This window comes from Azolla caroliniana, unplaced genomic scaffold, assembly GCF_043228905.1.
Source record: "Azolla caroliniana isolate FFs.n. ecotype wild unplaced genomic scaffold, voAzoCaro1.0.p SCAF_6, whole genome shotgun sequence".
In the NCBI taxonomy this organism is placed as follows: domain Eukaryota; kingdom Viridiplantae; phylum Streptophyta; class Polypodiopsida; order Salviniales; family Salviniaceae; genus Azolla; species Azolla caroliniana.
In genome coordinates, this window is record NW_028230441.1 from 4,198,135 (window position 1) to 4,216,662 (window position 18,528).

Sequence of the window (18,528 nt, forward strand, 5' to 3'; positions counted from 1 at the left end):
TCTTCTTCCTCTTCAACGTGGATTTGAGCTATTTCTTCTTCTTCCTTCTTACTCAATTCGACCTAATTTGTCCTCCGTTCTATTTTCTATTCTGATTTACCTCATTCTTCTTCTTCCCTACTCAAATGCATCATCTCTCTCTCTCTCTCTCTCTCTCTCTGTGTGTGTTGGTTGTAGAAGATGAACCAAACGGAATAGTCTGCATTTAGATGCGAGAATAGTGGTTTCGGGAAAGAAGAAAGAAGAAATAAAAAGAAGTGGGATGACGCAGAGAGAGAGAGAGAGAGAGAGAGAAAGCAAGAAATCAGGGTAAAAAAGCTGCAAGAAAAGAAACACAGAAAGAGAGGAGCCTTGAGAGAAGAGCTAGATATGTATATACATATACATATATATATGTATGTATGTATTATGACCCTTATAAAAAAAACAACAACGAATTAAAAGTGTTTCTCTCTGCCAATGTAGCAGAAACAGAGAGAGAGAGAGAGAAACAGAGAGAGAGGGTATATAGAGAGATCCTGTAGATAAAAGAGACGCAAACCATGGATAAAAGGAAGGACAGAAAGGGCTTGATTTTTTGGTCGAAGGCAGAACAAAAAGGGCGTGTGCATAGAGAGAGAGAGAGAAGCAGAGAGAGCCAGAGAGAGAGAGAGAGAGAGAGAGAAGCATTACCTTTTTCTGACGAGTATCTCTGTCCAAGAAGAAGGAAAGAGATCAAAGGAAGCAAAACAAAATGAATGAGAAAGAAACCTCTCTCTGCTCTGTTTCTCTCTCTCTCTCTCTCTCTCTCTCTCTCTCTCTCTCTCTCTCTCTCTCTTACCTCTCTCTGTCTCACTCATATGTATGTATGTATGTATGTATACAGTATATCCCATTATGTAACCCAACATACATGCTTTCTTCATGCCTTCATCTTTGTTTCTTTGTTTGTCTTCTCTCATAGACTCTCTCTCTCTCTCTCTCTCTCTCTCCGGGGATCTCTGGTCTTCTCCCGTCTTAGTCTAGCCTTTCTAGCCTTTCGGTTCGTCAAGTCAAGCACCGTACTAAAAACCCACTTCTTGACCCTCGTACTATATGTAATGTACGCTAATCTCTGTGTTAAAATCATAGTTCCCTTTGTCATGGGTATAGTTCAATGCGCGACCAAGGGGTAAGCTCGGGAGGCGAAGGAGCAATACTTAACCTCATTCGTAATGGGGTTAAGCTATTGCCGCCATTATAGTCGCAATTGGGACTCGAAAGTCCCGAGCTCCGACTATTTGCCTTCGCCCCTAATTTCCATGTAAGAGCTCACATTGCATGAAAGGAAGGAAGCGCCATGCTAACTGTAGTGACAAATGCACACTAATATCTAGGGTGGCCATTGAGGCTCTCGAGTACCAATGCAGGTGGAGTCGAAAAAATGACGCTAGTTGGATTTGAACTTGTGCTAATTTAATTAAAACCATAGATTGGATTCATAAGGTATGGCTTCAAAAGGGGTATGGTATTGCCAAAGTGTGTTGGGTAGACACACGATAAAAAATTCCAAGTAACTTGGATTTTAAGTCCGGTGTGATCATCACATATGAAGCTTTTACTAGTTATCTAATTAAACTGTATGTCACTTGAGAACACAAGGATCTTCACAAAAAATGTTACTTTTGTGAACCGATCTCATTAGTCTTTGCATGCCTCTCGCTAGATCATCATCATTGATATATTAGACATGTGGCAACTTTGTGTATTTTTGCATGTAGACCCACTAGACGAAGTTGTCCAATTGATCAAGAAGCCAAAGGAGCAATCATTGCAATGGGTGATATTTGGGATTCATAACAACTTCAATTGCTCATTTGTTTGAAGACAATGAATCAATGCTCAAGAAGAAGCATTCAATGCCTTTAAAATATTTATGAGATGTCTCAACTTTATCATAGGCATAGGCTATAGCTTCTTCATTCGTGATGTTTATTTCTAGCACATGGTTTAAGAATGTGATTGCCACTCTAGGAGGGTGTATTTAATATCTTCTTCCAAGTTCCATCGTGTACAATTCATGACATGGATTACTGTTATTGTGTTCCAATACCTTCAAAAACTTTACTCCAATTGTCAAATACAAACAACCTGATTAAATTGAAACGTGTTTAATGTCCCAATTTGTGCTTTGCATTTGTTGGTTTGAACAAACACTAACATACCTCTTGACTGTGATCAATGAAGTGGATGGTTGATGTGTTAACTCTTATATTATACGTGACCGCCGACCGGTACAGTAAGCATGTGTGTTAAATACAACCTTAACTTAACAAGCAAAGTTCATGAAAAAAATAAAACCATTCTTATATTGGTATTTCCTTGTTTAGGTGCAAATGGACGTAATCTTTATTGTATCATTTTGCCATGTAATTGTGTTCAAGCACTCTATTGTATATATTAATTTTGTCGCTTCATTTGTGTTTCTACATTGTTTGGTCTAGTTGTGTGAATCTTCTTTGTGTAATTTAACGTTACATGTTGGTGAAGATTGTTACCACGTGAATAAGCATGTCAAGAACCAAATCGTTAGGGCAAGGTTAGTGAAGTCTGCAAATCAAGAGTGGCGTGAATGTGTAGTTATGTGCCATTTTTTTATTGATGGACTAATCATAACATCAACCATTTAAGTCTTGTTAGAATTACTCCAAGAGAACGTGTTGTTGATGTAGATTCTATATAATATATGGACATGGTTTAGGAATTCCTCCTAAGTGAATAGATAGAATGCAAGAAATTCTAAGAAGGCTTTCAATAAAACAAAGGAAATATGATTAATAGGGAAAATGGTTATAGACTATAAAGTGAAAGCCAAGAGGCAACGAGGAAGGCTTTTGCACATTTGGTTGAGGACAAAAGACTAGAGTTTTAGCTAGTAAAGGAAGAACATAAGGTTAGGTTTGCAAAGAAACACTCTTATGCGGAGCTAGGAGACAACAAGCTCCTACATAGTAGAGCAAAGACACATTACGAGTCAAAATAAGTTAGTTGATATTAATGGTGGCAAACAATCAAACCCAATGAAGTTTACGTTTCATGGTAAGGTTGATTGAAGGTTTGGGTCCTTTCCTAATCCTCGTTTTATCACCAAGCTATTGTAGTGTTCGTCGTTCCACCCTTATTTAAGAAACATGTATTGATTTCAATATTTGATAAGATGACACATTGTTAAGTAAGATGTTGGAAGTAGTAAGAGTGTAGACCATGTGCTTCCCTAGATGTGTGAAAGTCTACAACATGGAATGAGAGAGTTGGTTTTGCAAAGAGAAAGGGAGACCTATTTGAATTGATTGCATTTGTGCTAGAGAAATTTGTGGCTTACATGATGGGCATGCAATATTAAAGTCTTTCTCACTATAGGTCGGGAACAAAGAAAAGTCTCATTTAGAATTGTTCCTCAATGCTCTTTATGACAAGATGCAAACACATACACGTGTCAAGGGGATCATCCTATTTCTTCAAAGTTGTAGATGATTAGAGTAGGATGGGGTGGGTATATTATAATATGGAAAAGGTTGAGGTTTAGGGAAAGTATAATCAATGGCATCATTATGGGGAAACAATCAAACGTTAAGGTGAAAAGTTTATGAATAGATAGAGAAGAGTTCCTCTTGATGTAGCATCTAAGACGAATTGAGAGGTAGATGATGCCTTCGTATACCCCAACCAAGATATAGTGACAAAATGACAAAATCAATAACACTAAGGCATTGTATGAGTCAATGGATAGATTACTCACAACATCTATTAGGTTTTCACGTCATCGTGCTCAATTTGAAAATAGATGGTGAGTGGATAATGATCTTCATGATGTATGCGAATGATTTGTTCTACAAAGTAAGGCATAACCAAATATTCGGTAGAGATTTATCTCAACTAGCAATGCTTAATGAGCATTACCCTAAGAATAATCTCTCCTTTATAGCAAAGCATACCAAATTCTTGTTAAACCACACTTAAGTTTGTGCAATGCAAGACCAAACTTAATATATGTGGTGGAGGTATTGGGGAAGTTCATTCAACAAGTACAAGAGAAGAGTAATTAGCAAGCTACATTGTGTACTCTAAGGTAGCCAAATTTAATGGTGGGGTATTGCAATAATCTTAGTCAAGAGGAGAAGTGTGTGAGATTCTACCATTCGAACTAGGTTGGGGATAAGGGAATAGGAGGTTGACCTCTAGATTCTTTTTTTTTGGACCAACACACAACAACTAATTGCCATGTTGTCCTAAATGGAAGTAGAGTACGATGTGGTGTATTATACACAATGTAAGTAGTATGGCTAAGAAAGCTTATAACAAAAATGGCAACCGACATGGATAGGATATGATAACCAGATTTACATCACCATCACAAAGAATACAATGTTACATGGGTAGACCAAATATATCAAGATCCAATACAACTTCATTTGTATTATCCCTTGAATGTGAATCATGTGGAATTTGGATCTCTTCATGGAGACCCTAAGACTTGAGCAAAATAAGTTGTGGTGGAGGATCATTGAAGTGTTCGCAGACAATGGAAAAAGCGGGTAACTTTGGAATGTATTCTTGAGATAACAACTCATTTCGCTTCTTAAGTTTGGTATATATTCATTCACTTTGGAGCACATAAGTTATAACACTTGGTGTATCAAACCTTGTATCTATTTATTCAATACTCTCATTTTTTGCAAAATCATACAAATCCTACTTTCAATAAATTGTCCCATTCTTGCTTAATCAAATTTACATTATTTAGATTCATTTTAAGCATGTTTTGTTTGATTGAGACCACTTTTGCCAAATTGATTTGTAGGATCGGATCTCATCCGACTAGATATCCAATTGACGCAGTTCAAGTTGGGCTAGTTAGGATAAAAACAACATAGGTTTAAATGGGCTGTTATTTTTCTTAGAACAAGGGCGTTTTATTGTTTCTATAATTAGTGCATCTCTAAAGACAAAACTGCAAACACAACACGACGTAAGTCAATGCGTTGTGTTAATATCTTGGTGTAGGTAATTAATTGTACACAAAAACTCTATAGCAATACTCTTTTTCTAAAGGCATACATCACACTAAAAAATGCTTATTATGTACGTCTAAAATAACAAACAACTAATATGCAGATATGATTATTTACATTAATGCACATCATGTCAATGTACTCAATGGTGGAATGCTCAATCCCCTAACACAAAACATCATCAAATTGTGTACTCAACTAAAAGCTTGCCATGTGAGTTTCTCTTATTGATATCAACACATGAATCTTATATACAAATATACAATAATCTTAAACAAAATATAAGTAATAAAAAACAACCAATTGGTGTATATAACATACAAATGATCCTATTTTGCTTCCAAAGTAGCTATGCAATTTGTATTCTTTTAAACTGGACATCATGCACCTGATCTTTTAAGCATTGTTGCCATGCTTTTGCTTCTTGTCTAAGGCAAACATCCCTATTTTTTTATTTATTGTAATGGTACATGAAAAAACGCAGTCACATTAAAGAACAATGATAATGCACATCTTAAATACCAGAAAGATTATGCACACCAAGAATGGGCCATTATTGTTATTATTGTAGCAATCAGTATGCACACCCAAATAGCAATTATTATGCAATGATTTATATTGAGTTGTAATAGTTATGCACATTAAGTTCATGTGACAACTCTGTCACTTGGATGAGAGGGACTTGAGTATAACATGAAGGAAAAACACTAGAATCATACATTTAATCTCCAATTCTTTTACTAGATCACATCATTTTTGTGTTTCACAATATCATTCCATACAAAGTTTGAGCTTATGATTTACCTTAAAATTTGAAACACTCTTGTTCAAAGTTTCTTATGGTTCCTATCCTAATTGTTTCCACATTCTACCTATAAAGGACATGTTATATCATCATGAGGTTTAGGATCTCAAGAAGTTCACCTTATGTAGGCCCTATATTACATGTTTTAAGCTTAGTTAAAACCCCCATTATAGTAAATTTTCTCATGGATTACACATACCCTCCTTTATCTGATAGGTCGACACCCTATTTATGTAACAATAATTTATATGTAAGAAATGTATACAAATGCATATTCCCCCCTTCAACAATATTCAACACCTTTTCAATATATTTTCATGGTTATAAGAAAGATCCAAAGTCCAACCAGAGACCTAAATCGTTATATATTGTTTACCTTGTATCAAATTTTATGAGGAGTTGGAGGTATAATGCTTGGAATTTCAGATTTGCCAAATCCTTTTCAATGGTTTGAATGGTGTGGGCCTTGGAACTTACGCACAATGTGTGTGGAATGCGAATACTAACCAATACATATGGAAATTAGGCATTATAAGCCTCTAATCGATTTGTGTGGAGTCACAACTCCATAAGTCTTCCCTTTTATGACAAGGAAACATATTGTTTACCTTGTATCAATTTTTATGAGGAGTTGGAGGTATAATGCTTGGAATTTCAGATTTGCCAAATCCTTTTCAATGGTTAGAATGGTGTGGGCCTTGGAACTTACGCACAATGTCTGTGGAATGCGAATACTAACCAAACTAACCAATACATATGGAAATTAGGTATTATAAACCTCTAATTGATTTGTGTGGGGTTGCAACTCCACAAGTCTTCCCTTTTATGACAAGGAAACATTAAGTCATATATATTGTCGGACATGAATGTATCAACACATCACTTCATATATCTTATTATGAGTAAAGTGACGTTTTGTTTTTTTCCTTAGTTTTGTTGGCTATAGAAATAGTAAAAAAGGTTTCATTAATTCTTTCACTTTTAACCTGAACTTCTAAAGTTTCATTAGTATGATTCCTCTTGTTCCCACTTACACACAAGGGATCACCCAAATTGGCATTGTGGTGTGGGAGATGACTTTTTCTAAAAATTCTTAATCCCAAGAGTTCCATACCAATAGACAATTGGGAATATATTCTAAATGCATAAAAGACTAGAGGAGACCTAATGTTCATAATGAGGTTTAATTTCTAATCTTCTATTATGTGCATGACTATTCTTGTTTGGATCATTAACTTGTCCTTGGAATGTCTACCGGTTTAGGTGAGGGCTTGAAGGAGCAAATATTTGTATGGATTTTGGTGACTTTTATTGGATCAAAGGAGAAAACCTCATTTCCTATTTCATAAATGTGCAATTTTTTGTAAACTTAGAATGCTTAAAGATTTGCCAATTCTATTATGGAAGTTTTGAATGCCTTGATTGACAACAAAGTCCATTCATTCTTTTACAATTGTTGGGGCTATTGTAGCAACCTCTTACAATCTTGTAGGTGACATTGAACATTCATGAAATTTAGTTATGTGTCATGACATGTGATTACTTTGTAGGGAGGCAACATTCATGTGTGGCACGTACTTAGGCTATGGCTTTGCTGCTTTTGTCTTAGTCATGACATGCATTGGTTGAAGTGGCAACTAATTTATATATTCTTTTTGCATCACTAGCCATTAGGTAGAAAATTGTTTCCTATTCTCCGATATCTCCCAAAAGTGTTTGCATGAATGAACTTGTTTGGTTTGTAATCCTAGCTCGTAAATATCACTACTTGAACCTAGGTGCGAGACCAACCATCAAATTCACACTACTTCTCCCACTTTACCCTTACACCAATTACAAACAAAATTACTTAAACCACTTGACTCCCCTTTCCCACTTACCACTTTTCATTTTATGTATGTACATAAACAAACTTCAACGAACTCTAACGTCCCCCTCCCCCTCCCCTTCACATTCACAAAACATTCACAAAAATATACCATCACAAAAGCACATAATTAAAAACACATACACCTTTGGTGGAAGCACATTCTTGTAAACTTTGTTCTTCTTGTTCATATACATCAAGAACCCCTCTTGTCGAAGAATGAGGTAGAAGAGCAAGTTGATGAATGTATATGTAAATGAATGAAAATGTAGATAAAGAAGTTTGAAATCGCTTGAAAGGAGTTAACCTTATAACACTTCCTTGAAATCAAGGGATTTTATGGGATCATATGCTTCAAAGAAGTTTTCCCATGAGCATGGCAAGTGCTATTGGACCAACCAAGATGTAACCTAAAGTAAGTAGGTTAATCAATTGTTAGTATTATATTGTCATAAGTTATCTAGTTATGTACTCATTAGTTCATATGCTTAATGCACCATTGTTACGATGTGATCGGGTCACAATGAGAAGGTGTCCAAAGCATTTGGATTTAGATCACATATTAAGAATCACACAAAAAGTAATGTAAGGAAATCAATTTAATAAATATCATTGAAGCATTTTAGTTCAATTGGTTAAAGCAACCTTTTGTTGATGCGAAAGGAGCAAGTTTGAACTATTTATTGAATAAAGTCTAATGTCCATTGTACAAACCTAAAATAGTAACTCTTATGTTATAAAACTGAAGGGTTGGGCTTCTTTGAGTTGTTATTGTTAAAGGGGGGGGGTATCTAAACCGAGAGTAAGGGATTAAGGGAGAGAGAAATTTCCTCATTATAATTATAAACATAATTAATGAAAATTGTATAATCACGTGTAATACTAGAGAGATGAGAGCTAGGAGTGACAAGACCTATATGTAGACGAGAGTTGAGAGGAATGAGAGAACTTGGAGTGAGAGAGTATACTCAAGTAGTGAGAGGAGAGCTTTGAGTATATCGACCTACTAGTGAGATGAGAGATCTTGGAACAAATAGACCTAAGTGACGATAGAAAGTTAGGAGCAAAGAAACTTGAGAAATCTTGGAGTGAGAGGGTATACTCAAATGGTCAAAAGATAGCTTTCAATGTATAGACCTACTATTGAGATGAGAAATTTTGGAACAAATAGACCTAGGGGATGAGAGAAATTTAGGTGCAAAGGAACTTACCAATGAGGCGAGAGCTAGAGAGCGAAGCAACCTAGTGGTGAGAGGCAATCCAAGAGAAGAGAGATGGTTGTGAGAGGAAATCTAGATGTGATATCCGAGCTAGTGATGAGATTGGAGCTAGTAGTGAAAAGGTAGTGTAGAGTTGAGAAGGATGGTAATGAAGCAAAAGTATTGGACAACAAAGGCCTCTCTTGACTTAGACCCCCTTATTTTCACATATCCATGTGTTATTATGCCATTGCAATCACACTCAATGCGATGAAAGTTCTGACCATGTATCCAATGCCCTATTCCTCTCATGCTCATCATGAAATAAATGATTTGTGTATCCCTCTTATTGTTGTCAAGACCAATGAATAAGCATGTGAGAAAGGCATATAAAAAGCTAAAAATTGTGAATGAGTATTATGATTTAACTTCAATTAATCAAAGAGTTAGAGATGCCATCTCTTTGTAAATTGTCATTCTCACTTTCTATCTTCTTCGTCTCATTTCTTAGCCCACCGTATTAAAGGGGTAGAGAGCACCATGGGTCCAACGCTCAAAAGTGTAGTACTGTGATGGAGCTAGAGCACAAGGAGAGATAAGAGAAATAGATGCATGAGAGTTTGGCCATACACTTGTGAAGAAAAGGTTGTGGATACAAATAAAAACTAGAAACAAGCCATTCAAGGGTGCTAACATTAAATAAAAGCTTACAAATTGAGAAGTCTTTGTCTTGGTGTCATCAAATCATTAGGGGAGGACCTAACTCAAAGTTCCTATAAAGGAGAGAGCTAAAGTTTAGATCACAAACTTAAATCTATTATTGAGTAAGGCTAATTCCATGAAGATTACGTGTTTACCTTATCAATGTGTCTAAACTTTTACAAACTTAACTGTAAAAGTCTTTTACTTATGCTTATTAGCAAATAGAGTTTTCACTCAATACACCAAGACATAACCTAGAAATAAGGGGGTATGACCTCCTAGATTACTAGAGTAGATAAGAAGTTCACAACCAGAATCCTGAAAATTTGTCTGAAATAATAATAACATTATTATCTTCATGAATCACTATTACCCATGCTTTAGTTGCTTGAAAAGTTACAAATTGATAAGAATAATAGTTTACTCCCAACTAATAAAAAAATGTGGATTGAACTTGACATCTAGAATAGTAATATATACCATTTTATCAAAAAGTGGCTTCAAAATCTTAGAACAAGCCCACACATGTGTTTGGTTTTGATGGACTTGCTATAAGTGCATGCATTTGATTGTGATAGCAAAACCCATAATTATCAAGTTTGTGTTTTCTTCCATCAAAAACATCATTGGACGATGTTTTATGTCTTCTACGAAAAAATGACCACAATCGATGATGTTCTTGGAGAGGCAAGTATTCGTATGCCTCCTCTATATCAATAACTACTTGATAGACCTCTTTACGTGCTGATTTCCACAATGAGAAATGTATCATTTTCCTACTCAATTTGTGAATATATTACAAATGTACACCTTGCGTTAAACTCTCATCTTATGCTTACATATTAGTATGTGACCCCCTTCAAGCATGGGTGATCTCATCACAATATTTACCGTGTTACATGGAGTTGACAAAGGGTTCCCCTTATTTATTTCTTGTTATTTAAAATCAATTCCTAAAAATAAACATGCTCACAAGATTTTCTTAAAAGGCAAAAATGTCATGCTACAAGTACTTGTATTGACTTAAGGAATCACGCAATGCATGGACTTTTGTAGGTATTTTCTCATAATTTCCGTTACACACACACCAATTTCACTCACACACTAAATACATGGGAAAATGCGAGCATCTTACAAATTCTTTTGACATACAATCCCTCATTACATGGTATCTTTGTTTGGAAGAAAACATTTCTTAGTATATTTTGACCTTTAATACAATGATTTGATAAATACCTATTTATTCTGTGGTCTATTGCACATCTGTTAGTTCCCATGGTATGTGTTTCGCTGTAATCAAACATTTAGTTTTCAAATGCATTTTATGGGGCAGGTCATGGTTTGAACTCACACTTTTTAACCAAATTAACTATGTGCATCAAAAGAACACATAAAAATCATGACGACGGATCTATTATTGAAGGTGATGATACTTCATACATCAATCCCATGGTTTCCTTGTTACAAATCTTTCTTTTTCATGAAAAAGCAAGAATTATTGACATGATCAATACAAATGAGGGTTTGTAACATGAATATAAATTTAATGCAAAACATTAGGGTCTTTCCACACAAAATATGGCCCTTTCCAATATCATGTATACTTGATGCTCTAATTTCCTATCTAATTTTAGAACAAATAAACTATGCCATGTCGACTTCGATCGAAAACAACATATAACCTATGACACATAAAAACATTATGATACAATGCATAACTTGTTGCATGATTTGGCAAATCCATTTTACTTGTCTAAACTCCCATTTGCACGTTGTGTAAGTATCCTTAAAACAATTTTGATCCTACTTGCCTTTCTGTACTCTCTCAATAAACGAGAAACAACTTTATGAACCTTTTCATGCCATATCACATTTTTTTTCCACATAAAAAGACCTGATGCAATAGTTGTCCATGTTATTCGGGTTATAAAGTTTGATTTAATCTGACCACACATGGGCTTAAGTGTCTTGTCTTTTAGTGGACCTATATATATATGTATATTTTAGCTTCATAAACTACGGTACAATTCAATCTCCTATTTCGAGAAAACAAAGCGCTCCTTTTGCAAACCATATGTCTCTATCAATATGTTGAAGTTAATAGCTCTTTTCCATGCACTAGAAAATTTGACCAGATTCTTTGAAATGGAAGATTTTGTTTTGTTGTTTATTAGGGCCTCAAAAGTAGGAAAATGGCAAAGTCATTTCATGAGATGTACAAAGAGTAAAATTATGTGAATCGATATAGTAGTGTAGATTGACATGCCTTTCATCAAAATTTTCTATTGATAATTGTACATTTTCACCATAAACAATGTAGTTGTGATAGTGTATATCCAGAGGATGAAGAAGTCTTTTCCCGGATTAATCAAGAAGAAAATGGTAATTAATTTCAATGAGCAAAATGTATCAAATGTCTTTGTTGATATAGCAAGGATAAACCATTTATTGTTACAGTACAAGAAGAATAGAAAATCGAAAAGCATGTTCTCATCATAATTACATTCTCACCAAAATATTTCCCACTAGAGGAATTAAAATAAAGAGAAACATGTATAAGTTATGTAATTGGACAATGTTGCATGTTTTGAAGAAAAACGCATAACAAATCGCAAAGGCTACATTCTAATTGTATGGCCATCCAACTTAATACTATTAGGGGTTCTAACCTCCACCTTCAAAATTTCCTATTTCACTCTTGATAAACAAAGGAGAAGGGCTACGTTTTAGAAAGGATAATTGAATCTTGTGTTGTCGTGCTATATAACAAATGGTGACCTAGTTTACGATGTTTTTTCTTATGACTATGGCATATGTGCTTACCAAAATAAGTTAAAAAGGAATGAACAACAGACAATCAATCATAGAGTAGTATGAGAACAACTCATTGGACTAGTCAATGCGTAGATGACCGATTCTAGTAGTTGTTGATCTTAACAATGGGCATGCAAGGATCCCATTGGTTGTGGATGAGTTGAAGACATGACTATGTAGACATTCGTTTTGACAACTCTTATGAAGTTTCATTTGAGATCCTCCATCGTAAAGTTTTTTGTGTCATGTAAGAATCTTTAGTGCAATTCCTTTGCACTTCATTAAAATTCGAGAATTTAGAAACTAAACATCATATTATACTCATAAAGCTTGTTTTTTTTGACAAAATTAACGTTGTGGATTCAAGGGTTGATAATTCCGTTTGATGTTTGATTCATTATAAACATTCACATTAGGTTAAATTCGGACAAAACTGGAGCGTAGTAAGAAATTTTATATCAAAATGATTAAATGGTTCAAGATTCATCAAAGTTTTCTTGATGAAATGGTTTTATGTTTGCATATTTCTGACATTTGTAGGAAAACCATATTTAAGCATCTTTTCATCCAGTAATAAAATTTGTGCCTCAAATAAGAAGATGTGGTTTGACATTTGGGTTTCTGTCAAAGTTAAAATGCGGAAGCTTTGACAAACCGGTTCACACGGATAGCAACAAAAAGAGTACAAGTTTAATGGAAACTTCACAAAACATAGACAGAGAGAGTGGGAGAGACACAGAGAGGGCAGAACATCATAAACTGAATTAAAAAAATAACACTTTGTACATACAAAACACTTTTTATACAAGTCCTTAAAGGACTGACAGAAGTACTGACAAGTACTTCAATGCTCATACGAGTGACTGACACAAACTCCAAGGAATATGCCTATGTACTAGGCTCGGACCGTAGGCTCCAACAGCCTACCGGTTCTCACTATTCCGGAGTATGATCCAGTTATCCAGTCCGGCTCTAGGTTCCGGATACCGATCTATCTAGACACCTATCCGGGTACTGATCCGACTCTAGCTTATTCGGCCGATCCGGATTCGGTTGAGCTTGCCCGCTCAACTGAATCCGGATCAAACACACCAAATCATGCCATACAAGCTTACACATTGATATTCTATGAATTTCAAACTTCAAAAAAAGAATATATAAGGAATTCAAAACCTCCTCTTCACACCATTTTGACCTAAACATCATCAAGACCATCATTACATCTTTTAGCTTGCTAGTTTGGCTCATATGGTTGTAGGTTGGAGATGCAAAGTGTGATATAATCACTCTTCGCCACAACATTGGGTAACATTCTATTTACAACCACTAACATGTGAATTCATTCATAGTAGAAGTGGTTCTAATGAAGCATGTCCTTGTGGTCTTAAACTCAAATTGTAACAATATGTCAAAATCAAGTCCCCAACCTTTTTGAGGCTCACAAGTTAACAATCACACTTTGAACTTTATTCTGACTAATTGATTTGAACTTAATCGATAAGGTTCACCTTTATCCATGTCCAAAGCCCATCAATAGTTGACTTAATATCAAGAATGTTTATCCTAATAAGCAATTATATGCTACCTTATTAGATGTCGTTGTTAGTATGAACTTGAGATAGAAATCTATCTTGTACACCTCAAATATATGGTTTATCATCATGACTTTGGGTCATTGGATAGAGTCATCTTTGATTCTTAGATTAGCATATAGGGAAACCTTTTTGGCTATTCTACCTTTGCTAACAAATCATATTTGATTATGTTCATTCCCACCAAAAAGGCCTAAACTCCTCGATTTCTATAATGGTCACTACTATAATACCATTGATTGTTACAAGGAGGGTGAAACTAGTATCATCACTCTTAAAATGGGAACATAAGGCATCTTGTCATTGGATTCGTTTAGAAAGGCGGTTGAATGGAGGAAATTCCACTACCTCTCGTTACCCAATCTTTAATGCTCCTACTTAGCTTAACGTATCATACTAGTATCTAGGGTCAATGTGAGACTTTCTCCATGCTCAGCTCTACTAGTTTGGTATGTTCCACAATCCCAAACACTTTTAATATGGGTGAAAGCTCTTTTATTGTTAGGAGTTGCTACATAAAAAAGCTAGATTGACCTCTCCTCTTTTGGACTCAAACACGTACTCATTTTTACGGAACTCCTAGTTTCACGTAGGCTTTTAAGAGTTTCATTTTCCTTTCCTCATTGAGTGGGGGAATACCTTCTCTTCTCTAATATGTAGCTTATGCTATTCAATTTCCTCAATGTATATTACTTTTGCTCCTCACAAAATAGTCAAGTGTATTCCTATATATATTTTATTTCTACACATAGGTTAGGTGGTTGCTATTTGAGTTCGCAGTTAGTTATTGTGCATGCCACTTGATTCCACCTTTGATTTCCCTTTTCAACTGTTTTGTGAACAATTGAAAATGTCAGTCCTTAACCTATCATTTTTCTTTTACATGGCTTCCTTCTACCTTTTGGCAATGTCTACATTCCTTTCTTATGTTGTTCAAGATGTCGAGCTATTCTCTAAGTTTGGTTGATTATTTGAATTCCTACTTCTAATGGCACCATTCAAAGTAAGTTGGTGTCTATTTTCTTCTTCTTTTCTAGGGTTACCGGACAAAGTGTTCCCAATTACGTATTGTTAGAATCACCAATCAACTCTTCAATTTGCTCATCCACATATGTGATGGGTTTATTTAATAATGGGGACTCCAGAGTTTGTATATTCATAATTTCTATTAGCATCATAATATGCTCAAGTTTAGCTAGAGACTCGTTAACCATGTGTGGGCCTTAATGGTCACAACATTATAGTTAGCCACATAGGGGTTCCTCATGGGATTGTCCATGATTCTAGCAACATCTAAGAATTTTTTTTTGGCCCTTTTAATTTCTTGCAAGTGTTAAATATGAAGAATACATGAAATGTTTTAAAATGGCAAATCTAAACTTTAAAATAATTTAGAGTATTCTAAAATTATATGCATAAAATATGTGTTCTTTAACAACTATGATGACATTTGACCATGTTGATGTTGATGTCAATGAGGATGATGGAGACAATGTAAGTTGGCCATCTTCACTTTCATCTCCTCTGACATGTAGTTTAACTTTGACAAGAGTGTATTTTCACAAGCATGAAGAGTCCATAATGTATATGGGAAAAACATATGATTGAATATTTACCTTATAAAAATATTACATACAGTGAGCAATGTCACAAAGCTACAACCATGTGTGTGAAATGTGAGCAGAACCACTAGGGACTTGAACTAGGGAAGATGGTTCATTGTCAAAGAGTCACATGCATTGATTGTCGTGAGGGTGCCTTTGTATTGATATGAGTCCAATAGCTTTGTGTGCATAAATTGTTAGGAAAATGTCCCTCATGTGGGAGAAGCCAACTGTTTGGGTTGAGAGCCGACAGTCGAAGACAAGGAGAAGCCGACTGTTCGGCTGGCTAAGAGCCGATAGTCGAAGCCGTGAAGAGTCGACAACATTGTATAAGTGATCCAAGTCAAAGACATGATCGACTAGTCGGGCCGACCGGTGGTCGACGACAATGCTGACTAATTGGACGGATTGGACACTCGACACTGGAGTCGGCTAGTCGATCAGCCGACTGATCAACGATTGTTACTGTTATTATTAGATAATAATAATAATGACCATATTTGTAAATAGCCCATATTGTGTATGAGTATAAATACACCTAGGGCAAACATTATGTAGATGAGAACAGAGGAGAATAGAAGTGTTGAACAGGTAGAATAGAGTATAACGAAGTCCTGTGTAGAGATAGATAGATAGATAGATTATATTATTGTCTTCGGAGGTCAAATATGACCTATGTGACCAAAAATATTACATTTCACGTGGTACGTGTGAAGGTGAGTAGCGACTCTCGATGTTCAAGAACTTTACCAATGAATGCTGCAATCCAGAGTGCACATCGTGGTTGTGAGAGAAATTCGTGCAAGGATTGGGCTCGATCGAAGAGATGTGGAAAGCATGGTCGAATATGTTCAAAGGCAGAGCATTGTATCAAAGTGTGATACTTAGACTCTCGAACTTGTTTAGGGTAAAGTGTGCATAATCGGCCACTCTCATCACTTGTGCCCCAACACCCCATCTCACATCTCGATGCGTGCGAGCTAAGTCGCATGGAAGCAATGGTTCGAATGGTAGATATCGGGATGGGCTCTAACATGTATCGATGTGTACGGCTTCCCCGTTCCGCGAAGAAAATGGTTTTGTAGTTAGGTGCAACATTTGTAGTATAATGTGTGAAGCGTGAGACACCACATTTGTCCCATGTCATGATACATTGGCATTGCAAAAAGGCCTCATTTACAGAGGAATCTAGTGACGCATCATGAAGCAAGTGTCTTGCATCCCATCTACCAAACCATTTTTCTAAATCTTGCATCCAACCGGAACACAAAATTTTGCTTGTATGCGTCTTTTGGATCTTTTTGCCTGCTTCCCATGCAATTCTAGGAAGTCGATGTGAGGGGCTTTTTTGAACCTTAAGCATGTATTCAACAACCCTTTCCATGGCCATGATCTCAATGGGAAGCGAGAGAGAGAGAGAGAGAGAGAGAGAGAGAGAGAGAGAGAGAGAGAGAGAGAGAGAGAGAGAGAGAGAGAGAGTCCCTTCAGGGACATCTGATAAAATTGGAACAATACAGAGAAGATTAGCATGGCCCCTACGCAAAGATGACACTCACAAATTGAGAAGAGAGAGAGAGAGAGAGAGAGAGAGAGAGAGAGAGAGAGAGAGAGAGAGAGAGAGAGAGAACCTTTTCAATGGGTTTTCATTGAAGGTGATAGAGTTTTACCATCCCCAGAGTATAAGATTGTGTTTGATTATTTGCGATACTTGGGCATGTGGTATATTTGGAACCTGCGGAATGGTTTCTTATTGGATGGGCTTTCAGGAGTATCTCAACAGATATGTAGGATAAAAGGAAAGTTGATTTGGCAATTTTCACAATTATGTTGTATGGGAACTTTGTCCCCAAATGAGTTACATTTGTATCGCTTTGTATTGCAGCACCTTAGAAGGTTGTCCTTGCCACATCGCTACCTTTGACGTAGTTTTGATAGCAAGGTTTTTTTGTATTATCATGTTGTTTTAATATAAACATACATTTACGTAGAGAGAGAGAGAGAGAGAGAGAGAGAGAGAGAGAGAGAGAGAGAGAGAGAGAGAGAGAGAACTCACAAAGATATCCTTTGAGTTTCAGAGAGTGTTGTATCCGTTTTCTTGTATTCTCTGTTGTATAGTGGATCTCTGTTCTCGTGGTTTTCCCCGTTAAGGGTTTCCACGTTAAGCTCTGTGTATTTTGTGTATTTGTTGTTTTCACGTTCTGTCTGTACATTTCAACATATCTTCCTCACAGATATACGATCCCATCTCATCAAACTTGTATCAGAGCGACAAGTGCAAAGATGGAAGGAAGTGTGAGTGGATTTCTAGGAATGATGGTCCTAAACTCACACAACTACGCAGACTGGAAGATCAAGATGGAAAATATTCTCATAGTCAAAGATTTGTACGAGCCCATCGATAGAGAAGAAATGCCCACGGGGGTATTGGAGTCTGAATGGAAACTCCTCAACATGAAGGTTGTGGCCACCATCAGACAATGCGTAGATGTAAGTGTCCTTCAAAAAGTGGCGAACGACACAAATGCCTACGAGATGTGGTAGAAGTTGTTAGGGCTCTACGAGAGAAAGAATGCCTTGAACAAGACATATTTGATGAGGAAGATCGTACAACTGAAGTACAGGGAATGAGAAAGCAGAATGGAACACATCAACACATTCATGGGGCTAGTAAATCAACTTGCGGCAATGAAGTTTCCCTTGGATGATGCTATGCAGGCCTTGCTGTTGATGTGTACCTTGTCGAACAATTGGGAGAACCAAACAATAGCTAGAAGAGGCCCAGAAGACTATTGCGGACTTGGAGCACCACCCGTAGGAAGCAACGGCCTCAACCAACACCACAACTCCCCCCACACCCGAAATAGAAAGACTCAATGAGGAGGTCGAAGCTCAAATGACAATAACGGCAAAAGCGA

At 36.2% G+C, this 18,528-nt stretch overlaps 1 non-coding gene across 1 annotated transcript; it reads left to right on the forward strand.

Annotated features, from left to right (window-relative positions):
* The first annotated feature begins 17,091 nt into the window (after window positions 1-17,091).
* On the forward strand, window positions 17,092-17,194 carry LOC147862685 (U6 spliceosomal RNA). Its single transcript, XR_015529990.1, has one exon. It is a non-coding gene; the product is annotated as a U6 spliceosomal RNA (small nuclear RNA).
* The last annotated feature ends 1,334 nt before the right edge of the window (window positions 17,195-18,528 follow it).